We start from the raw sequence: 17,519 nt of genomic DNA on the forward strand, positions 1-17,519 counted from the left end.
GTGTTTTCCCTTTAGACCTCACTCTATTCTCAATTCTCGTCTTTTCTAAACCCTCAGATGCCTCCAACCCAAGCTCTTAAAACACCTATGCTAGTAAGCTCACCAGGAGCAGAGTACATGGCCAGACAAGGATGTTTTCAAGTGCCATTAAGTATAGGAAGGCATGTTTTCCCAACGGATTTAATTATATTGGAATCCCAAGGTTTGGATGTGATATTAGGCATGGATTGGTTGTCGATGTATGGAGGAAACATCGATTGCGCCAGTAAGACAATTTTGCTTACCACACCAGAAGGAAGAAGGATCAAGTATGTATCCCGGCATGTGCCAAACAGGACACAAGTGAATTGCCTAACAGGAGTTGTGCAGGAGGAAGTACCAGTGGTAAAGGATTTTCCTGATGTATTTCCTGAGGAATTACCAGGCATGCCACCGGATAGAGACATTGATTTTTTGATTGAGTTATTGCCAGGTACAGGCCCAATATCGAAGCGACCATATAGGATGCCAGCAAAGGATTTGGTGGAAATTAAGAATCAGATTAAGGAGTTATTGGATAAAGGTTACATTCGCCCAAGTTCTTCGCCTTGGGGATCACCCGTACTTCTAGTGGAAAAGAAGGATGGATCATTAAGGATGGTTGTAGATTATCGGGGATTGAATGAAGTAACCATCAAGAATAAGTACCCACTGCCAATGATCAACGATCTGTTTGATCGGTTGCAAGGAGCTAAAGTGTTTTCCAAGATCGATTTGTGATCAGGGTACCATCAATTGAAGATTCGAGAGCAGGACATACCTAAGACAGCATTCACCACGAGATATGGATTGTATGAGTATACCGTTATGTCATTTGGATTGACTAACGCACCTGCCTATTTTATGAACCTGATGAACAAAGTGTTTATGGAGTTTTTGGATAAGTTCGTCGTAGTGTTCATTGATGACATCCTAGTTTATTCAAAGAATGAAGAGGAGCATAAGGAACATTTGCGTTTGGTTTTGGAGAAACTAAGGGAACATCAGTTATACGCCAAATTCAGCAAATGTGAGTTTTGGTTAAAGGAAGTTGGATTCCTCGGACACGTTATATCCGGAGAAGGTATAGCAGCTGACCCCACTAAGGTTGAGACCGTAACCGAATGGGAAGCACCAACGACAGTTGGAGAGATCCGGAGTTTTCTTGGACTCGCAGGATACTACCGGAGATTTATTGAGAACTTTTCAAAGATTGCAAAGCCTATGACTGAATTGTTGAAGAAGGATACTAAGTTCAAATGGACTGAGGAGTGTGAGGCTAGTTTCCAGGAGTTGAAGAAACGTTTGGATACCTCACCAGTTTTGATCTTGCTAGATCAGACCAAGGATTATGAGGTGTATTGCGACGCTTCACGTCGAGGACTTGGAGCAGTGCTTATGCAGGAAGGAAGAGTTGTTTCGTATGCTTCACGGCAACTGAAGCCTCATGAGTTGAATTATGCCACGCATGATTTGGAGTTAGCAGCCGTAGTGCATGCATTGAAGACGTGGAGACATTTCCTCATTGGAAATCATTGTGAGGTGTACACGGATCACAAGAGTTTGAAGTACATTTTCACTCAGAAGGAGTTGAACCTCCGACAAAGGAGATGATTGGAGCTCATCAAGGATTATGACATGAGATTGCATTACCATCCCGGAAAAGCTAATGTAGTAGCTGACGCATTGAGCCGTAAGAGCCATGTCAATACCCTAGTGACGGGAGAAGTACCAAAGGAGTTAGCAGAAAACCTTCGTGAGCTGTGTTTGGAAATAGTTCCGAGAGGCTATGTAGCAGCATTGGAGATTCAGTCAACATTGATGGATAAGATCAGAGAAGCTCAAAAATCTGACAAGGAGATTGCTGCTATAAAAGAGAAATTGAGCGAAGGAAAAGCAAAGGGATTTCGTGAGGATCAGCACGATACCTTATGGTTTGAGGACCGTGTTTATGTGCCCAATGACCCGGAGATCAGGAAGTTGATTTTGCAAGAGGCACATGATTCACCGTATTCGATTCACCCAGGGAATACCAAGATGTATTTGGATTTAAAGGAAACATTCTGGTGGACCGGAATGAAGAAGGATATTGCAGCATATGTAGCAGTTTGTGACGTATGTCAGAGAGTAAAGGCAGAGCATCAAAAGCCAGCGGGATTGTTACAACCATTGCCGATACCCGAATGGAAGTGGGATAAGATAGGCATGGATTTTATCACAGGACTACCCAGGACGAAAGCAGGATATGACTCGATATGGGTAGTAGTTGATCGTTTGACGAAGGTAGCACATTTCATTCCAGTTAAGACCACTTACACCAGTGCTAAGTTGGCAAAGATATACATGACCAGGATCATTTGTTTGCATGGAGTTTCGAGGAGTATCGTATCAGATAGAGGAACCCAATTTACCTTAAAGTTTTGGAATCAGTTGCACGAAACTTTAGGAACCAGACTAGAGTTCAGCACAGCTTTTCATCCGCAGACAGATGGACAGACCGAGAGAGTCAATCAGATTTTGGAAGATATGCTGAGAGCTTGTGCACTAGATTATGGATCTAGCTGGGACGACAACCTACCGTATGCGGAGTTTTCTTATAACAACAGTTACCAAACCAGTTTGAAGATGGCACCTTTTGAAGCTTTATACGGAAGGAGGTGCAGGACACCGTTGTCATGGAACGAAGTTGGAGACCGTCAATTCTTTGGACCAGATTTGATTAAGGAGTCTGAACGGAAAGTTAAGTTGATTCGCGATAGGCTCAAGGTAGCCCAGTCCAGGCAGAAGAGCTAAGCAGATTCAAAACGCAAGGAGACAGTTTACGAAACTGGAGACAGAGTTTATCTCCGAGTATCCCCACTTCGAGGAGTTAAGTGCTTTGGAGTTAAGGGAAAGTTAGCACCGCGTTTCGTTGGACCGTTTAAGATCTTGAAACGTATGGGAGAAGTCGCTTATAAGTTGGAATTACCAGAAGGACTGTCAGGAGTTCACGATGTATTCCATGTTTCTCAGCTGAAGAGATGTCATGCCGAGATGGCAGAGATACCGCTAAGAGATACCGTGCCACTCGAAGCGATTCAGTTAAAGGATGACCTAACGTATGAGGAGAAGCCAGTCAAGATTCTCGATTATGCCAGCAGAGTTACCCCCAGCAAGGTTATCAAGTTTTGCAAAGTTCAGTGGAACCACCACTCAGAGGATGAAGCCACCTGGGAAAGAGAAGAAGATTTGCTCAAGGACCACCCTCACCTATTTTCTAGCCAACCCGAATCTCAAGGGCGAGATTCATCTTAAGGGGGGTAGGTTTGTAACGTTCCAAATTTTCAATTTGGAATGTTATACACTAGATCATCATGCATAGCATATTTTCTTGCGTTCTGGTTGATACTAGAAATTTCACGCAACTCAAGGACCCTCGAAGAGAGAGTTGGAGATTTCGTTATTTTCATATTTGAGAGTTTTCTCGAATTTTGAAAAGAGGATCATTTGATTTATTTATTTTATCTTCAATAATTTTTCCGGTGTCAAATTATATGAGAGAGGGAATAATATGACTTTCCCAAATTTAGGAAAAATGAAGATTTAATAAATAGATCAATTTTTGTTTTCCGGTGTTTATTTGCATTTTATTTGGATAGGGGAAATGCGCGTTTTCGAAAATTGCATTTTAGGTCCGGAGAAAAGTTCATTTTGTTCGACTCATTTTTAGGAGTCGGGGAAAATTTACTTTAGATTTTTCGGAGTTCTTTTAGTTCTCTTTTTGTTTTCTTTTCTGCGCGCTAAACTGTTTATAAAAAAAGACTTACCGCAGGCCAGCCGGGCCAAGGCCCAGGCCGGCCACGGCCCCAGCCGCCGCTGCGCCCCTGCGCCCAGGCGCGCCAGTGCAAGGCAGGAGGCCGCCGCCGCCTCTTGTTTCCCTGGCCGAATCCTAATAGGATTCTTAGGCCGGCTCTTTTCCTAGTTTCGTTTTCTTTCTTTTTCTTCTAGACTCTTTTTCCTAATCCTAGTCTAATTCTTGCCCCCTACCCCAAGTCTCTTCACCCCTCCCCAATATAAATACCTAAGCACCCCCCCCCCTCTAAATCATCAAACCCAAAGCCTAGAGCGCCACCCCTCACCCGCGCGCCGCCCTAAGCCGCCGCCCGCGCCCTGCGTCACCGCTGCCGCCGCCGCACCTTGCCCACGCCGCCGCCGCCCTAGCACGCCGCCGGAGCCCCTCGCCGGAGTCCTCGCAAGATGTTGCCCCGCGTCTCTTTTTCTCGGATCATTTTCTTCTAATCGTTCCAATTCTTTTCTTCTCTAAACCGTTCCGGTTTTCTAGATCGGTTTTCCGTTTCTTTTTCGGTTTCTTTTCCGAAAACCCTAGATCGGTTTTCGTTCTTCTTCCAGACCGTTCGTCCTAACGAACGGGATCACCGGATTCTTCTAGGTTAACGACGCCCGTTCGTTTAACCGTTCTTCTTTTTCTTCTCGTCGGATTTATTCCGCATCTTTTCCGCGATCGCGATCTCAGATCCGATCTTCTTTCTAGTCTTTCTTTTCGCTCGTTTATCGGAATCAGGTGATTCAAGCGCCTGGAGTTTCGTTTTGAAACCGCCGTTCCATCTAATCAACTTGAACAAGCTTTTGCTACAGTAAAATTGGACCTAGTTTCAACTTGCTAGAACCAAGTTGTTTTCTTCCGTCGTTTGTTTTTCGTTCTTTCTTTGCAACCGGAGTTCTTAAGTTGAACTACCTGGTTCGATTCTCTTGTTCGAGTTTTACCTGTGCATTAGATGAGTACTTATTGTATGCTTGTTGTTTGTCTGCGATAGATCACCCGGATTGCGCCGCCTGTTACTTCGAAACCCTAGGACTCGCGGATCATCAGCAAGGCAAGTAACACTTTGATCATACCTTTTCTACAACCCATGTTTTACTGCATTAGATCAATCCTCACACATTGCATGATTAGGATCTAATTAAATTGTGGGATGGGAAGTAGATGAGGTAGTACCTATTACCTGTATTATTATGAAACCTTTGGGAGTTACTTCTACGTTTGCTTGTTATGCCATGCTATGCTAGTAGACGTGGATTGGGTGAGTGATATCCATGACAGATGTGAGATTGATAATTTTAATGGTTTATCTAAGGTGGCAACCTAACACACATCTGGGTGGATTGAGGCACCTGATGTCTATCAGGACTTGCCTGTTTTTTTTGGACCGCCACCCAGGCTCAAAGGGATCATAAGATCTTTCATGCTAGAAACTTCCGTGTGCAGCCACATGCTACTATGGGCTCTGGCATAGTTGACTAAGTTGTGCGAACTCTTACGGGGTGGACTAGCAGATGTAGGGGATGTAGGTGTACCGGTCTACCCCACATGTAAGGTGCTAGCGCTTCTGAAAGACTATGTCTCGGTCATCCGTTTCTCAAACACCATGTAGTGCGAGAAAACAAACGGAGGCGATCGAGTCATGTGGGGAAAAGTGTGCAAACCTCTGCAGAGTGTACAAACTAATCATGATTAGCCGTGTCCCCGGTTATGGACAACTTGAGTATCTAGTATTTGAATATCGAGTGAATCTCAACATGTTACCTCTAATTAATGTTATTGGGTTTTAATTATTTTTAATTGGGATTGAGAATGCTGTCAACCATTCTCAGTGTTACACAACCACCATGATAGTTAAATAAATTTATTCCTTTGCAGTAGGGAAAAATTGGCTTTACGCAAAACTGTAACCATAGAGCTTTCCACCAGCCATATATGCATATAGTATAGCTGTTTCATTCCATTACTCTCTATGTGTTACTTTGCCAGCATATTCCATGTGCTGACCCGTTTTCGGGCTGCAACTTCTCATGTTGCATACTTTGCAGACGACGATTGAGGTGTTTTAGGTCGTGGTTCTATACTCAGTGATGCCGCTGGAGTTGATGGACCCATTAATCTTCCAAGTCTTCCGCCGTTATCATTATTAGATGGCCTTAAGCCATATTTATTGTAATAAGTTCTTTTTGAGCCATTGATGTAATAAGTGTGCGATTGCAACTCTGCTATAAATCCTCGATGTACTGTGTGGTGTCAGCATTACTGATCCAGGGATGACACCGTAGCACAGTAGACGTGATCCATTCGGGTCAGGTCGCTACAGAGATGGTATCAGAGCACACGCTGACTGTAGGACACGACCACTAAGTTAAAGCCATAGATCACCATTCTCCTCTCATTTTCTAACTCCTCATCTTTTCTACTCTTTTAGGATGACGAACGCGAAGATTAAGTACGCTCAACGGGATGAAGGCACACCATTTGGATTTCACCTGAAGGAAGTCACCAAGTACCTGAACATTGGATTACCAAGCTTCACGGGAACCTTCAACGCCACTCTGCCTGAAGAGGAGCGCTGGAAGATTCAAGCTCACGTTCCGGGAAGGACATTCGCGCCAATCACGAAACCCATAGATAGTGTTTTCAATGCACCAACCTGGAGTCTGGGAAGGAGCATGGCAGCTCATATCACCATAGGACGCATTGGAGAAGTTTACCAAGAAGACCTCAAGGACACTATCTACCAGATTTGCGGACGTCGAGATGAACAATGGGAGTTAGTCAGCACCAAGAAGGATAGATCCATTGCATCTTTCATCCAGGAGTTAAACCAGCACATTCGACGCCACGAGAACCAGATGTGCAATGACATGATAGAGTTGAAGAATGCGAAGGCAAGGATCATCGAGCTAGAAGGAGAACTGAAGTCTACACGCAAGGACTACATGGACGAGATCGTAGCTCTAGCGAGACACAATGGCGATCTTAAGCAGGAGATTGAAGAACTCAAGAGGAAGTTAGCATCCCAGGAGGACGACGAGTACATCGCATGTCCGGACAACTACATCATCGTCGACGACACCGATTCGGATCCAAGTGAACCCGACTTTGAAGATGGAGCTGGAGCAGATATCAAGGAGTCTTCCACCGGTTCAAATTTCTAGATGACCACCAGATAGCAGTAGTATTTCCCCCATGTAAACATTATATTCGAGCACTTTTGCGATAGTTAGACCGTTTGTAAGCCCTTGTTTGATTGAATGAAGTGATTTTGTGTGCATTTGCTCATGTGCATATGGGTAGTGTTTTCCCTTTAGACCTCACTCTATTCTCAATTCTCGTCTTTTCTAAACCCTCAGATGCCTCCAACCCAAACTCTTAAAACACATATGCTAGTAAGCTCACCAGGAGCAGAGTACATGGCCAGACAAGGATGTTTTCAAGTGCCATTAAGTATAGGAAGGCATGTTTTCCCAACGGATTTAATTATATTGGAATCCCAAGGTTTGGATGTGATATTAGGCATGGATTGGTTGTCGATGTATGGAGGAAACATCGATTGCGCCAGTAAGACAATTTTGCTTACCACACCAGAAGGAAGAAGGATCAAGTATGTATCCCGGCATGTGCCAAACAGGACACAAGTGAATTGCCTAACAGGAGTTGTGCAGGAGGAAGTACCAGTGGTAAAGGATTTTCCTGATGTATTTCCTAAGGAATTACCAGGCATGCCACCGGATAGAGACATTGATTTTTTGATTGAGTTATTGCCAGGTACAGGCCCAATATCGAAGCGACCATATAGGATGCCAGCAAAGGATTTGGTGGAAATTAAGAATCAGATTAAGGAGTTATTGGATAAAGGTTACATTCGCCCAAGTTCTTCGCCTTGGGGATCACCCGTACTTCTAGTGGAAAAGAAGGATGGATCATTAAGGATGGTTGTAGATTATCGGGGATTGAATGAAGTAACCATCAAGAATAAGTACCCACTGCCAATGATCAACGATCTGTTTGATCGGTTGCAAGGAGATAAAGTGTTTTCCAAGATCGATTTGCGATCAGGGTACCATCAATTGAAGATTCGAGAGCAGGGCATACCTAAGACAGCATTCACCACGAGATATGGATTGTATGAGTATACCGTTATGTCATTTGGATTGACTAACGCACCTGCCTATTTTATGAACCTGATGAACAAAGTGTTTATGGAGTTTTTGGATAAGTTCGTCGTAGTGTTCATTGATGACATCCTAGTTTATTCAAAGAATGAAGAGGAGCATAAGGAACATTTGCGTTTGGTTTTGGAGAAAGTAAGGGAACATCAGTTATACGCCAAATTCAGCAAATGTGAATTTTGGTTAAAGGAAGTTGGATTCCTCGGACACGTTATATCCGGAGAAGGTATAGCAGTTGACCCCACTAAGGTTGAGACCGTAACCGAATGGGAAGCACCAACGACAGTTGGAGAGATCCGGAGTTTTCTTGGACTCGCAGGATACTACCGGAGATTTATTGAGAACTTTTCAAAGATTGCAAAGCCTATGACTGAATTGTTGAAGAAGGATACTAAGTTCAAATGGACTGAGGAGTGTGAGTCTAGTTTCCAAGAGTTGAAGAAATGTTTGGTTACCTCACCAGTATTGATCTTGCTAGATCAGACCAAGGATTATGAGGTGTATTGCGACGCTTCACGTCGAGGACTTGGAGCAGTGCTTATGCAGGAAGGAAGAGTTGTTTCGTATGCTTCACGGCAACTGAAGCCTCGTGAGTTGAATTATGCCCCGCATGATTTGGAGTTAGCAGCCGTAGTGCATGCATTGAAGACGTGGAGACATTTCCTCATTGGAAATCATTGTGAGGTGTACACAGATCACAAGAGTTTGAAGTACATTTTCACTCAGAAGGAGTTGAACCTCCGACAAAGGAGATGATTGGAGCTCATCAAGGATTATGACATGAGATTGCATTACCATCCCGGAAAAGCTAATGTAGTAGCTGACGCATTGAGCCGTAAGAGCCATGTCAATACCCTAGTGATGGGAGAAGTACCAAAGGAGTTAGCAGAAAACCTTCGTGAGCTGTGTTTGGAAATAGTTCCGAGAGGCTATGTAGCAGCATTGGAGATTCAGTCAACATTGATGGATAAGATCAGAGAAGCTCAGAAATCTGACAAGGAGATTGCTGCTATAAAAGAGAAATTGAGCGAAGGAAAAGCAAAGGGATTTTGTGAGGATGAGCACGATACCTTATGGTTTGAGGACCGTGTTTATGTGCCCAATGACCCGGAGATCAGAAAGTTGATTTTACAAGAGGCACATGATTCACCGTATTCGATTCACCCAGGGAATACCAAGATGTATTTGGATTTAAAGGAAACATTCTGGTGGACCGGAATGAAGAAGGATATTGCAGCATATGTAGCAGTTTGTGACGTATGTCAGAGAGTAAAGGCAGAGCATCGAAAGCCAGCGGGATTGTTACAACCATTGCCGATACCCGAATGGAAGTGGGATAAGATAGGCATGGATTTTATCACAGGACTACCCAGGACGAAAGCAGGATATGACTCGATATGGGTAGTAGTTGATCGTTTGACGAAGGTAGCACATTTCATTCCAGTTAAGACCACTTACACCAGTGCTAAGTTGGCAAAGATATACATGACCAGGATCATTTGTTTGCATGGAGTTCCGAGGAGTATCGTATCAGATAGAGGAACCCAATTTACCTCAAAGTTTTGGAATCAGTTGCACGAAACTTTAGGAACCAGACTAGAGTTCAGCACAGCTTTTCATCCGCAGACAGATGGACAGACCGAGAGAGTCAATCAGATTTTGGAAGATATGCTGAGAGCTTGTGCACTAGATTATGGATCTAGCTGGGATGACAACCTGCCGTATGCGGAGTTTTCTTATAACAACAGTTACCAAACCAGTTTGAAGATGGCACCTTTCGAAGCTTTATACGGAAGGAGGTGCAGGACACCGTTGTCATGGAACGAAGTTGGAGACCGTCAATTCTTTGGACCAGATTTGATTAAGGAGTCTGAACGGAAAGTTAAGTTGATTCGCGATAGGCTCAAGGTAGCCCAGTCTAGGCAGAAGAGCTATGCAGATTCAAAACGCAAGGAGACAGTTTACGAAACCGGAGACAGAGTTTATCTCCGAGTATCCCCACTTTGAGGAGTTAAGTGCTTTGGAGTTAAGGGAAAGTTAGCACCGCGTTTCGTTGGACCGTTTAAGATCTTGAAACGTATGGGAGAAGTCGCTTATAAGTTGGAATTACCAGAAGGACTGTCAGGAGTTCACGATGTATTCCATGTTTCTCAGCTGAAGAGATGTCATGCCGAGATGGCAGAGATACCGCTAAGAAATACCGTGCCACTCGAAGCGATTAAGTTAAAGGATGACCTAACGTATGAGCAGAAGCCAGTCAAGATTCTCGATTATGCCAGCAGAGTTACCCGCAGCAAGGTTATCAAGTTTTGCGAAGTTCAGTGGAACCACCACTCAGAGGATGAAGCCACCTGGGAAAGAGAAGAAGATTTGCTCAAGGACCACCCTCACCTATTTTCTAGCCAACCCGAATCTCGAGGGCGAGATTCATCTTAAGGGGGGTAGGTTTGTAACATCCCAAATTTTCAATTTGGAATGTTATACACTAGATCATCATGCATAGCATATTTTCTTGCATTTTGGTTGATCCTAGAAATTTCACGCAACTCAAGGACCCTCGGAGAGTGAGTTGGAGATTTCGTTATTTTCATATTTGAGAGTTTTCTCGAATTTTGAAAAGAGGATCATTTGATTTATTTATTTTATCTTCAATAATTTTTCCGGTGTCAAATTATATGAGAGAGGGAATAATATGACTTTCCCAAATTTAGGAAAAATGAAGATTTAATAAATAGATCAATTTTTGTTTTTCGGTGTTTATTTGCATTTTATTTGGATAGGGAAAAATGCGCGTTTTCAAAAATTGCATTTTACGTCCGGAGAAAAGTTCATTTTGTTCGACTCATTTTTAGGAGTCGGGGAAATTTTACTTTAGATTTTTCGGGGTTCGTTTAGTTCTCTTTTTGTTTTCTTTTCTGCGCGCTAAACCGTTTATAAAAAAAAGACTTACCGCAGGCCATCCGGGCCAAGGCCCAAGCCGGCCACAGCCCCAGCCGCCGCTGCGCCCAGGCGCGCCAGCGCAAGGCAGGAGGCCGCCGCCGCCTCTTGTTTCCCTGGCCGAATCCTAATAGGATTCTTAGGCCGGCTCTTTTCCTAGTTTCTTTTTCTTCTAGACTCTTTTTCCTAATCCTAGTCTAATTCTTGCCCCCTACCTCAAGTCTCCTCACCCCTCCCCAATATAAATACCTAAGCACCCCCCCTCTAAATCATCAAACCCAAAGCCTAGAGCGCCACCCCTCACCCGCGCGCCGCCCTAAGCCGCCGCCCGCGCCCTGCGTCACCGCCGCCGCCGCCGCACCTTGCCCACGCCGCCGCCGCCCTAGCACGCCGCCGGAGCCCCTCGCCGGAGTCCTCGCCAGAGGTTGCCCCGCGTCTCTTTTTCTCGGATCGTTTTCTTCTAATCGTTCCGATTCTTTTCTTCTCTAAACCGTCCCGGTTTTCTAGATCGGTTTTCCGTTTCTTTTTCGGTTTCTTTTCTGAAAACCCTAGATCGGTTTTCGTTCTTCTTCCGGACCGTTCGTCCTAACGAACGTGATCACCGGATTCTTCTAGGTTAACGACGCCCGTTCATTTAACCGTTCTTCTTTTTCTTCTCGTCGGATTTATTCCGCATCTTTTCCGCGATCGCGATCTCAGATCCGATCTTCTTTCTAGTCTTTCTTTTCGCTCGTTTATCGGAATCAGGTGATTCAAGCGCCTGGAGTTTCGTTTCGAAACCGCCGTTCCGTCTAATCAACTTGAACAAGCTTTTGCTACAGTAAAATTTGACCTAGTTTCAACTTGCTAGAACCGAGTTGTTTTCTTCCATCGTTTGTTTTTCGTTCTTTCTTTGCAACCGGAGTTCTTAAGTTGAACTACCTGGTTCGATTCTCTTGTTCGAGTTTTACCTGTGCATTAGATGAGTACTTATTGTATGCTTGTTGTTTGTCTGCGATAGATCACCCGGATTGCACCGCCTGTTACTTCGAAACCCTAGGACTCGCGGATCATCAGCAAGGCAAGTAACACTTTGATCATACCTTTTCTACAACCCATGTTTTATTGCATTAGATCAATCCTCACACATTGCATGATTAGGATCTAATTAAATTGTGGGATGGGAAGTAGATGAGGTAGTACCTATTACCTGTATTATTATGAAACCTTTGGGAGTTACTTCTATGTTTGCTTGTTATGCCATGCTATGCTAGTAGACGTGGATTGGGTGAGTGATATCCATGACAGATGTGAGTATTGTTAATTAATGGTTTATCTAAGGTGGCAACTTAAACACACATCTGGGTGGATTGAGGCACCTGATGTCTATCAGGACTTGCCTGTTTTTCTGGACCGCCACCCAGGCTCAAAGGGATCATAAGATAATTCATGCTAGAAACTTCCGTGTGCAGCCACATGCTACTATGGGCTCTGGCATAGTTGACTAAGTTGTGCGAACTCTTACAGGGTGGACTAGCAGATGTAGGGGATGTAGGTGTACCGGTCTACCCCACATGTAAGGTGCTAGCGCTTCTGAAAGACTATGTCTCGGTCATCCGTTTCTCAAACACCATGTAGTGCAAGAAAACAAACGGAGGTGATCGAGTCATGTGGGGAAAAGTGCGCAAACCTCTGCAGAGTGTACAAACTAATCATGATTAGCCGTGTCCCCGGTTATGGACAACTTGAGTATCTAGTATTTGAATATCGAGTGAATCTCAACATGTTACCTCTCATTAATGTTATTGGGTTTTAATTATTTTTAATTGGGATTGAGAATGCTGTCAACCATTCTCAGTGTTACACAACCACCATGATAGTTAAATAAATTTATTCCTTTGTAGTAGGGAAAAATTGGCTTTACGCAAAACTGTAACCATAGAGCTTTCCACCAGCCATATATGCATATAGTATAGCTGTTTCATTCCATTACTCTCTATGTGTTACTTTGCCAGCATATTCCATGTGCTGACCTGTTTTCGGGCTGCAACCTCTCATGTTGCAGACTTTTCAGACGACGATTGAGGTGTTTTAGGTCGTGGTTCTATGCTCAGTGATTCCGCTGGAGTTGATGGACCCATTAATCTTCCAAGTCTTCCGATGTTATCATTATTAGATGGCCTTAAGCCATATTTATTGTAATAAGTTCTTTTTGAGCCATCGATGTAATAAGTGTGTGATTGCAACTCTGCTATAAATCCTCGATGTACCGTGTGGTGTCAGCATTACTGATCCAGGGATGACACCGTAGCACAGTAGACGTGATCCATTCGGGTCAGGTCGCTACAATATAGCTGTCACATAAAATATTCTCAACATGATCCACATGCATGCAAAGTTGGCACTTTTCTGAAATAGTGGGATTAACATTAACTAAAGTCATACCTTCCCAAACGCACTTTTATCAAAAACTTCATAAGATTGAACATTATCTAAATATGTGGGATCTAAAGTTGACATACTTCCAAACCCACTTTCAAAATTGTTGCAAACATTATAATCAATCTCATATTCATCATGGGGGTTAAATAAATTTTCAAGATCAAAAGAAGAATCACCCCAATCATGATCATTGCAACAAGTAGAGGACATAACAAAACTAGCATCCCGAAGCTTAGGGCTTTGCATATTATTAGCAAAATTGTCATTAATAGAATTTATAATAACATCATTGCAATCATGCTTTTTATTCAAAGATCTATCGTGAATCACTTCATAACATACTTCATCGCAATTTTCAGATTCACGAATTTCAAGCAAAACTTCATAAAGATAATCTAGTGCACAAAACTCACTAGCAATTGGTTCAACATAACTGGATCTCTTAAAAAGATTAGCAAGCGGATGAGGATCCATAAATCTTAGGTTCTCTGTTTAGTAATAAATAAATGATTATTCCAACCATACAAGCAAACAAAAAGCAAACGGGCCATAAGAGGCAAATAGAGAAAGAGAGGGAGGATAGAGAGAGGGCGAATAAAACGGCAAGGGTGAAGTGGGGGAGAGGAAAACGAGAGGCAAATGGCAAATAATGTAATGTGAGAGATAGGTATTGTGATGGGTACTTGGTATGTTGACTTTTTGTGTAGACTCCCCGGCAACGGCGCCAGAAATCCTTCTTGCTACGTCTTGAGCCTGCGTTGGTTTTCCCCGAAGAGGAAGGGATGATGCAGCAGAGTAGCGTAAGTATTTCCCTCAGTTTTTGAGAACCAAGGTATCAATCCAGTAGGAGGCCACGCTCAAATCCCTCGTACCTGCACAAAACGATAGCTACTCGCAACCAACGCGATTAGGGGTTGTCAATCCCTTCACGGTCACTTACGAGAGTGAGATCTGATAGATATAATATTTTTGGTATTTTTGGTATAACGATGCAAAGTAAAAAGTAAAAGCAAAGAAAAAAGAAAAGCAAGATTAAAGTAATGGAGATTGATATGATGAGAATAGACCCGGGGGCCATAGGTTTCACTAGTGGCTTCTCTCAAGAGCATAAGTATTCTACGGTGGGTGAACAAATTACTGTTGAGCAATTGACAGAACTGAGCATAGTTATGAGAATATCTAGGTATGATCATGTATATAGGCATTACGTCCGTAACAAGTAGACCGAAACGATTCTGCATCTACTACTATTACTCCACTCATCGACTGCTATCCAGCATGCATCTAGAGTATTAAGTTAAAAACAGAGTAACGCCTTAAGAAAGATGACATGATGTAGAGAGATAAATTCATGCAATATGAAATAAACCCCATCTTGTTATCCTCGATGGCAACGATGCAATACGTGCCTTGCTGACCCTTATGTCACTAGGAAAGGACACCGCAAGATTGAACCCAAAGCTAAGCACTTCTCCTATGGCAAGAACTACCAATCTAGTTGGCCAAACCAAATGGATAATTCGAAGTGACTTGAAAAGATAACCAATCATACATAAAAGAATTCAGAGAAGATTCAAATATTATTCATAGATAGACTTGATCATAAACCCACAATTCATCGGTCTCAACAAACACACCGCAAAAAGAAGATTACATCAAATAGATCTCCACAAGAGAGGGGAAGAACTTTGTATTGAGATCCAAAAAGAGAGAAGAAGCCATCTAGCTACTAACTATGGACCCGAAGGTCTGAGGTAAACTACTCACACTTCATCGGAGAGGCTATGATGATGTAGAAGCCCTCCGTGATGACGGCCCTCTTCCGGCGGAGCTCCGAAACAGGCCCCAAGATGGGATCTCGTGGATACAGAAAGTTGCGGCGGTGGAATTAGGTTTTTCGCTCCTGTTCTGATCGTTTGGGGGTACGTAGGTATATATAGGAGGAAGGAGTACGTCGGTGGAGCTCCGAGGGGCCCATGAGGCAGGGGCGCGCCCTAGGGGGCGCCGCCCCACCCTCGTGACCGCCTCTTTGACTCCCTGGAGTAGGGTCCAAGTCTCCTGGATCACGTTTGGTGAGAAAATCACGTTCCCGAAGATTTTATTCCGTTTGGACTCCGTTTGATATTCTTTTTATCCGAAACACTGAAATAGGCAAAAAAACAGCAATCCGGGTTGGGCCTTCGGTTAATAGGTTAGTCCCAAAAATAATATAAAAGTGGAAAATAAAGCCCAATATAGTCCAAAACAGTAGATAATATAGCATGGAGCAATCAAAAATTATAGATACGTTGGAGACGTATCAGCCCCACATGTCAGTGAAAATGCAAGAGGACCCACTGAACCTGCACATCTTTCACCTCGACGTGTTGGTGATGAAAAACAAATCCAATAAAGATCTTCGGTGGCCGCTTTTGGAGTTACTCAAGAGTAGTAAGATTCTATTTACAGTTTAACCCAAGATGCACATCTCGTGGCTTCAACTACCACTCTATTTTCTTTCATGACACGGCCTGGATGCTGGATGTCCCATGTGTCGGCAAAAGGAGGAAGAACCCGACCAAATCTTCGGTTCTGCTCTCGGATTAGACTAGTTGTGCTAACTTAAAAATTTTATTGTGTACTCCCTCCGTTCCAAAATACTTGACTTCCATTTGTCCAAAAATGGATGTACCTATATACTAAGACATGTCTAGATACATATATATATTGACAAATAGAAGGCATGTATTGTGCAACGGAGGGAGTAGAATGGATGCAAGTTTTTGTATTGGGAAGAAGAGTACATCCATATATTGATAGAGCGCAATTTAGTAGATGTTCTATCACTTTTAGCTAGCACAGACGCAAGATCGAGCCTCCGCAGATCAACAATGAATGCATCGAGAAGGCACTAATCCAACTTACAGGAGTAGTAAAATGTATTCTTGTGGTTCTTGTTTTCTTTGGTCTTGCTTTTCTAGTCAAAATTATCGTTGGAGTTCGTGCAAAATGGAGGTCCGTTTGGGGTCGTGCGTTGGAGTTGGCCTTACAAGTGGGACCGCAGTTAAGGAAACCGACTATCGGCAAACCCCCACCTCGCCCGCCGCGCGATGGCTGAAGTTAGAGAAACGATGAGGTTGAAGAGATTGCTCTAGCACGAACTCCAAGAAATAATATGGTGTCAGATGGATGTCGTGGTGGTGGCGTGTGCCGTACTCCTGGACATGAATGCTTGTTCTGGCCCATGCCACCCTACTACTCCCTACTACTTACTCCTACTATATAGTACTACTATCGAGGATTCGAGGTGCTGGTTACGTACAGCGAACACATTAACATATGGCTACAGTAAAAACACCCGCCCGACGCGCGAAGCATCTGAAGCTAGTAAAAATAGTGTACTACTATTGTTGATTGGCCTCATCCGATAACCTGTTGCAATGCACATACAATTATGTATTCGGAAAATATTTTTTTGCCTCGTCGCACCACTCACTCAGAGAAGTGACTCGAAAGCCATTCATAAATTTAGTAAGTTTATCACACGCATATCATTTTATTACATAAGAGTAAGTTAGTACTTGTACGCTACTAGAGTGTTAGTGGGAGTAGATAGTTAACTTGGCTATGATGGTTGTCAACGTGGAAGTTCAGTACTCTATATGTGGATTAGACCTGTTACTTTGGTCTGAATGTTGAACTTTCCGTTTGAATGTATGGAATGGGCTATTATTTTTTTAAATGGGTTGTATTTGTCCTCCACGGTTTAGAGGTTGACTTGTGGGCCTAGCAAGTTGACGCGTACACAATCAGGAAATGATTGTACGTGGAGAGGATGACAGCAGGGACCCGCCAAGGTCATGGCAGTACGCAAGCAAGTGCCTCCTTATTTCAAGCCAATAAAAAATGGCTCCTCCTAGTGGATTTCTGACATCTGGGTCCCATGCCATTGTCAACGTAGTCAATAAACGAGAGAATTGCACAACAAGCGGCTGACACCAGGGACCCAGCAGCTCGCCCAGTTATTTTTGTTTTGGGTTAATTTGATAAATGCCACTCCAAATCTGGTGTATCCGAGAAATGCCACTACAATTTCCAAACTTTGAAAAATGCCATTTCATGCCATTTCTAGTGGCATTTTTCGAAGTCTGGAGTGGCGTTTTTCA

This window comes from Triticum urartu, chromosome 3A (assembly GCF_056163025.1).
Source record: "Triticum urartu cultivar PI428250 chromosome 3A, HENAU_Tu73, whole genome shotgun sequence".
NCBI lineage: Eukaryota > Viridiplantae > Streptophyta > Magnoliopsida > Poales > Poaceae > Triticum > Triticum urartu.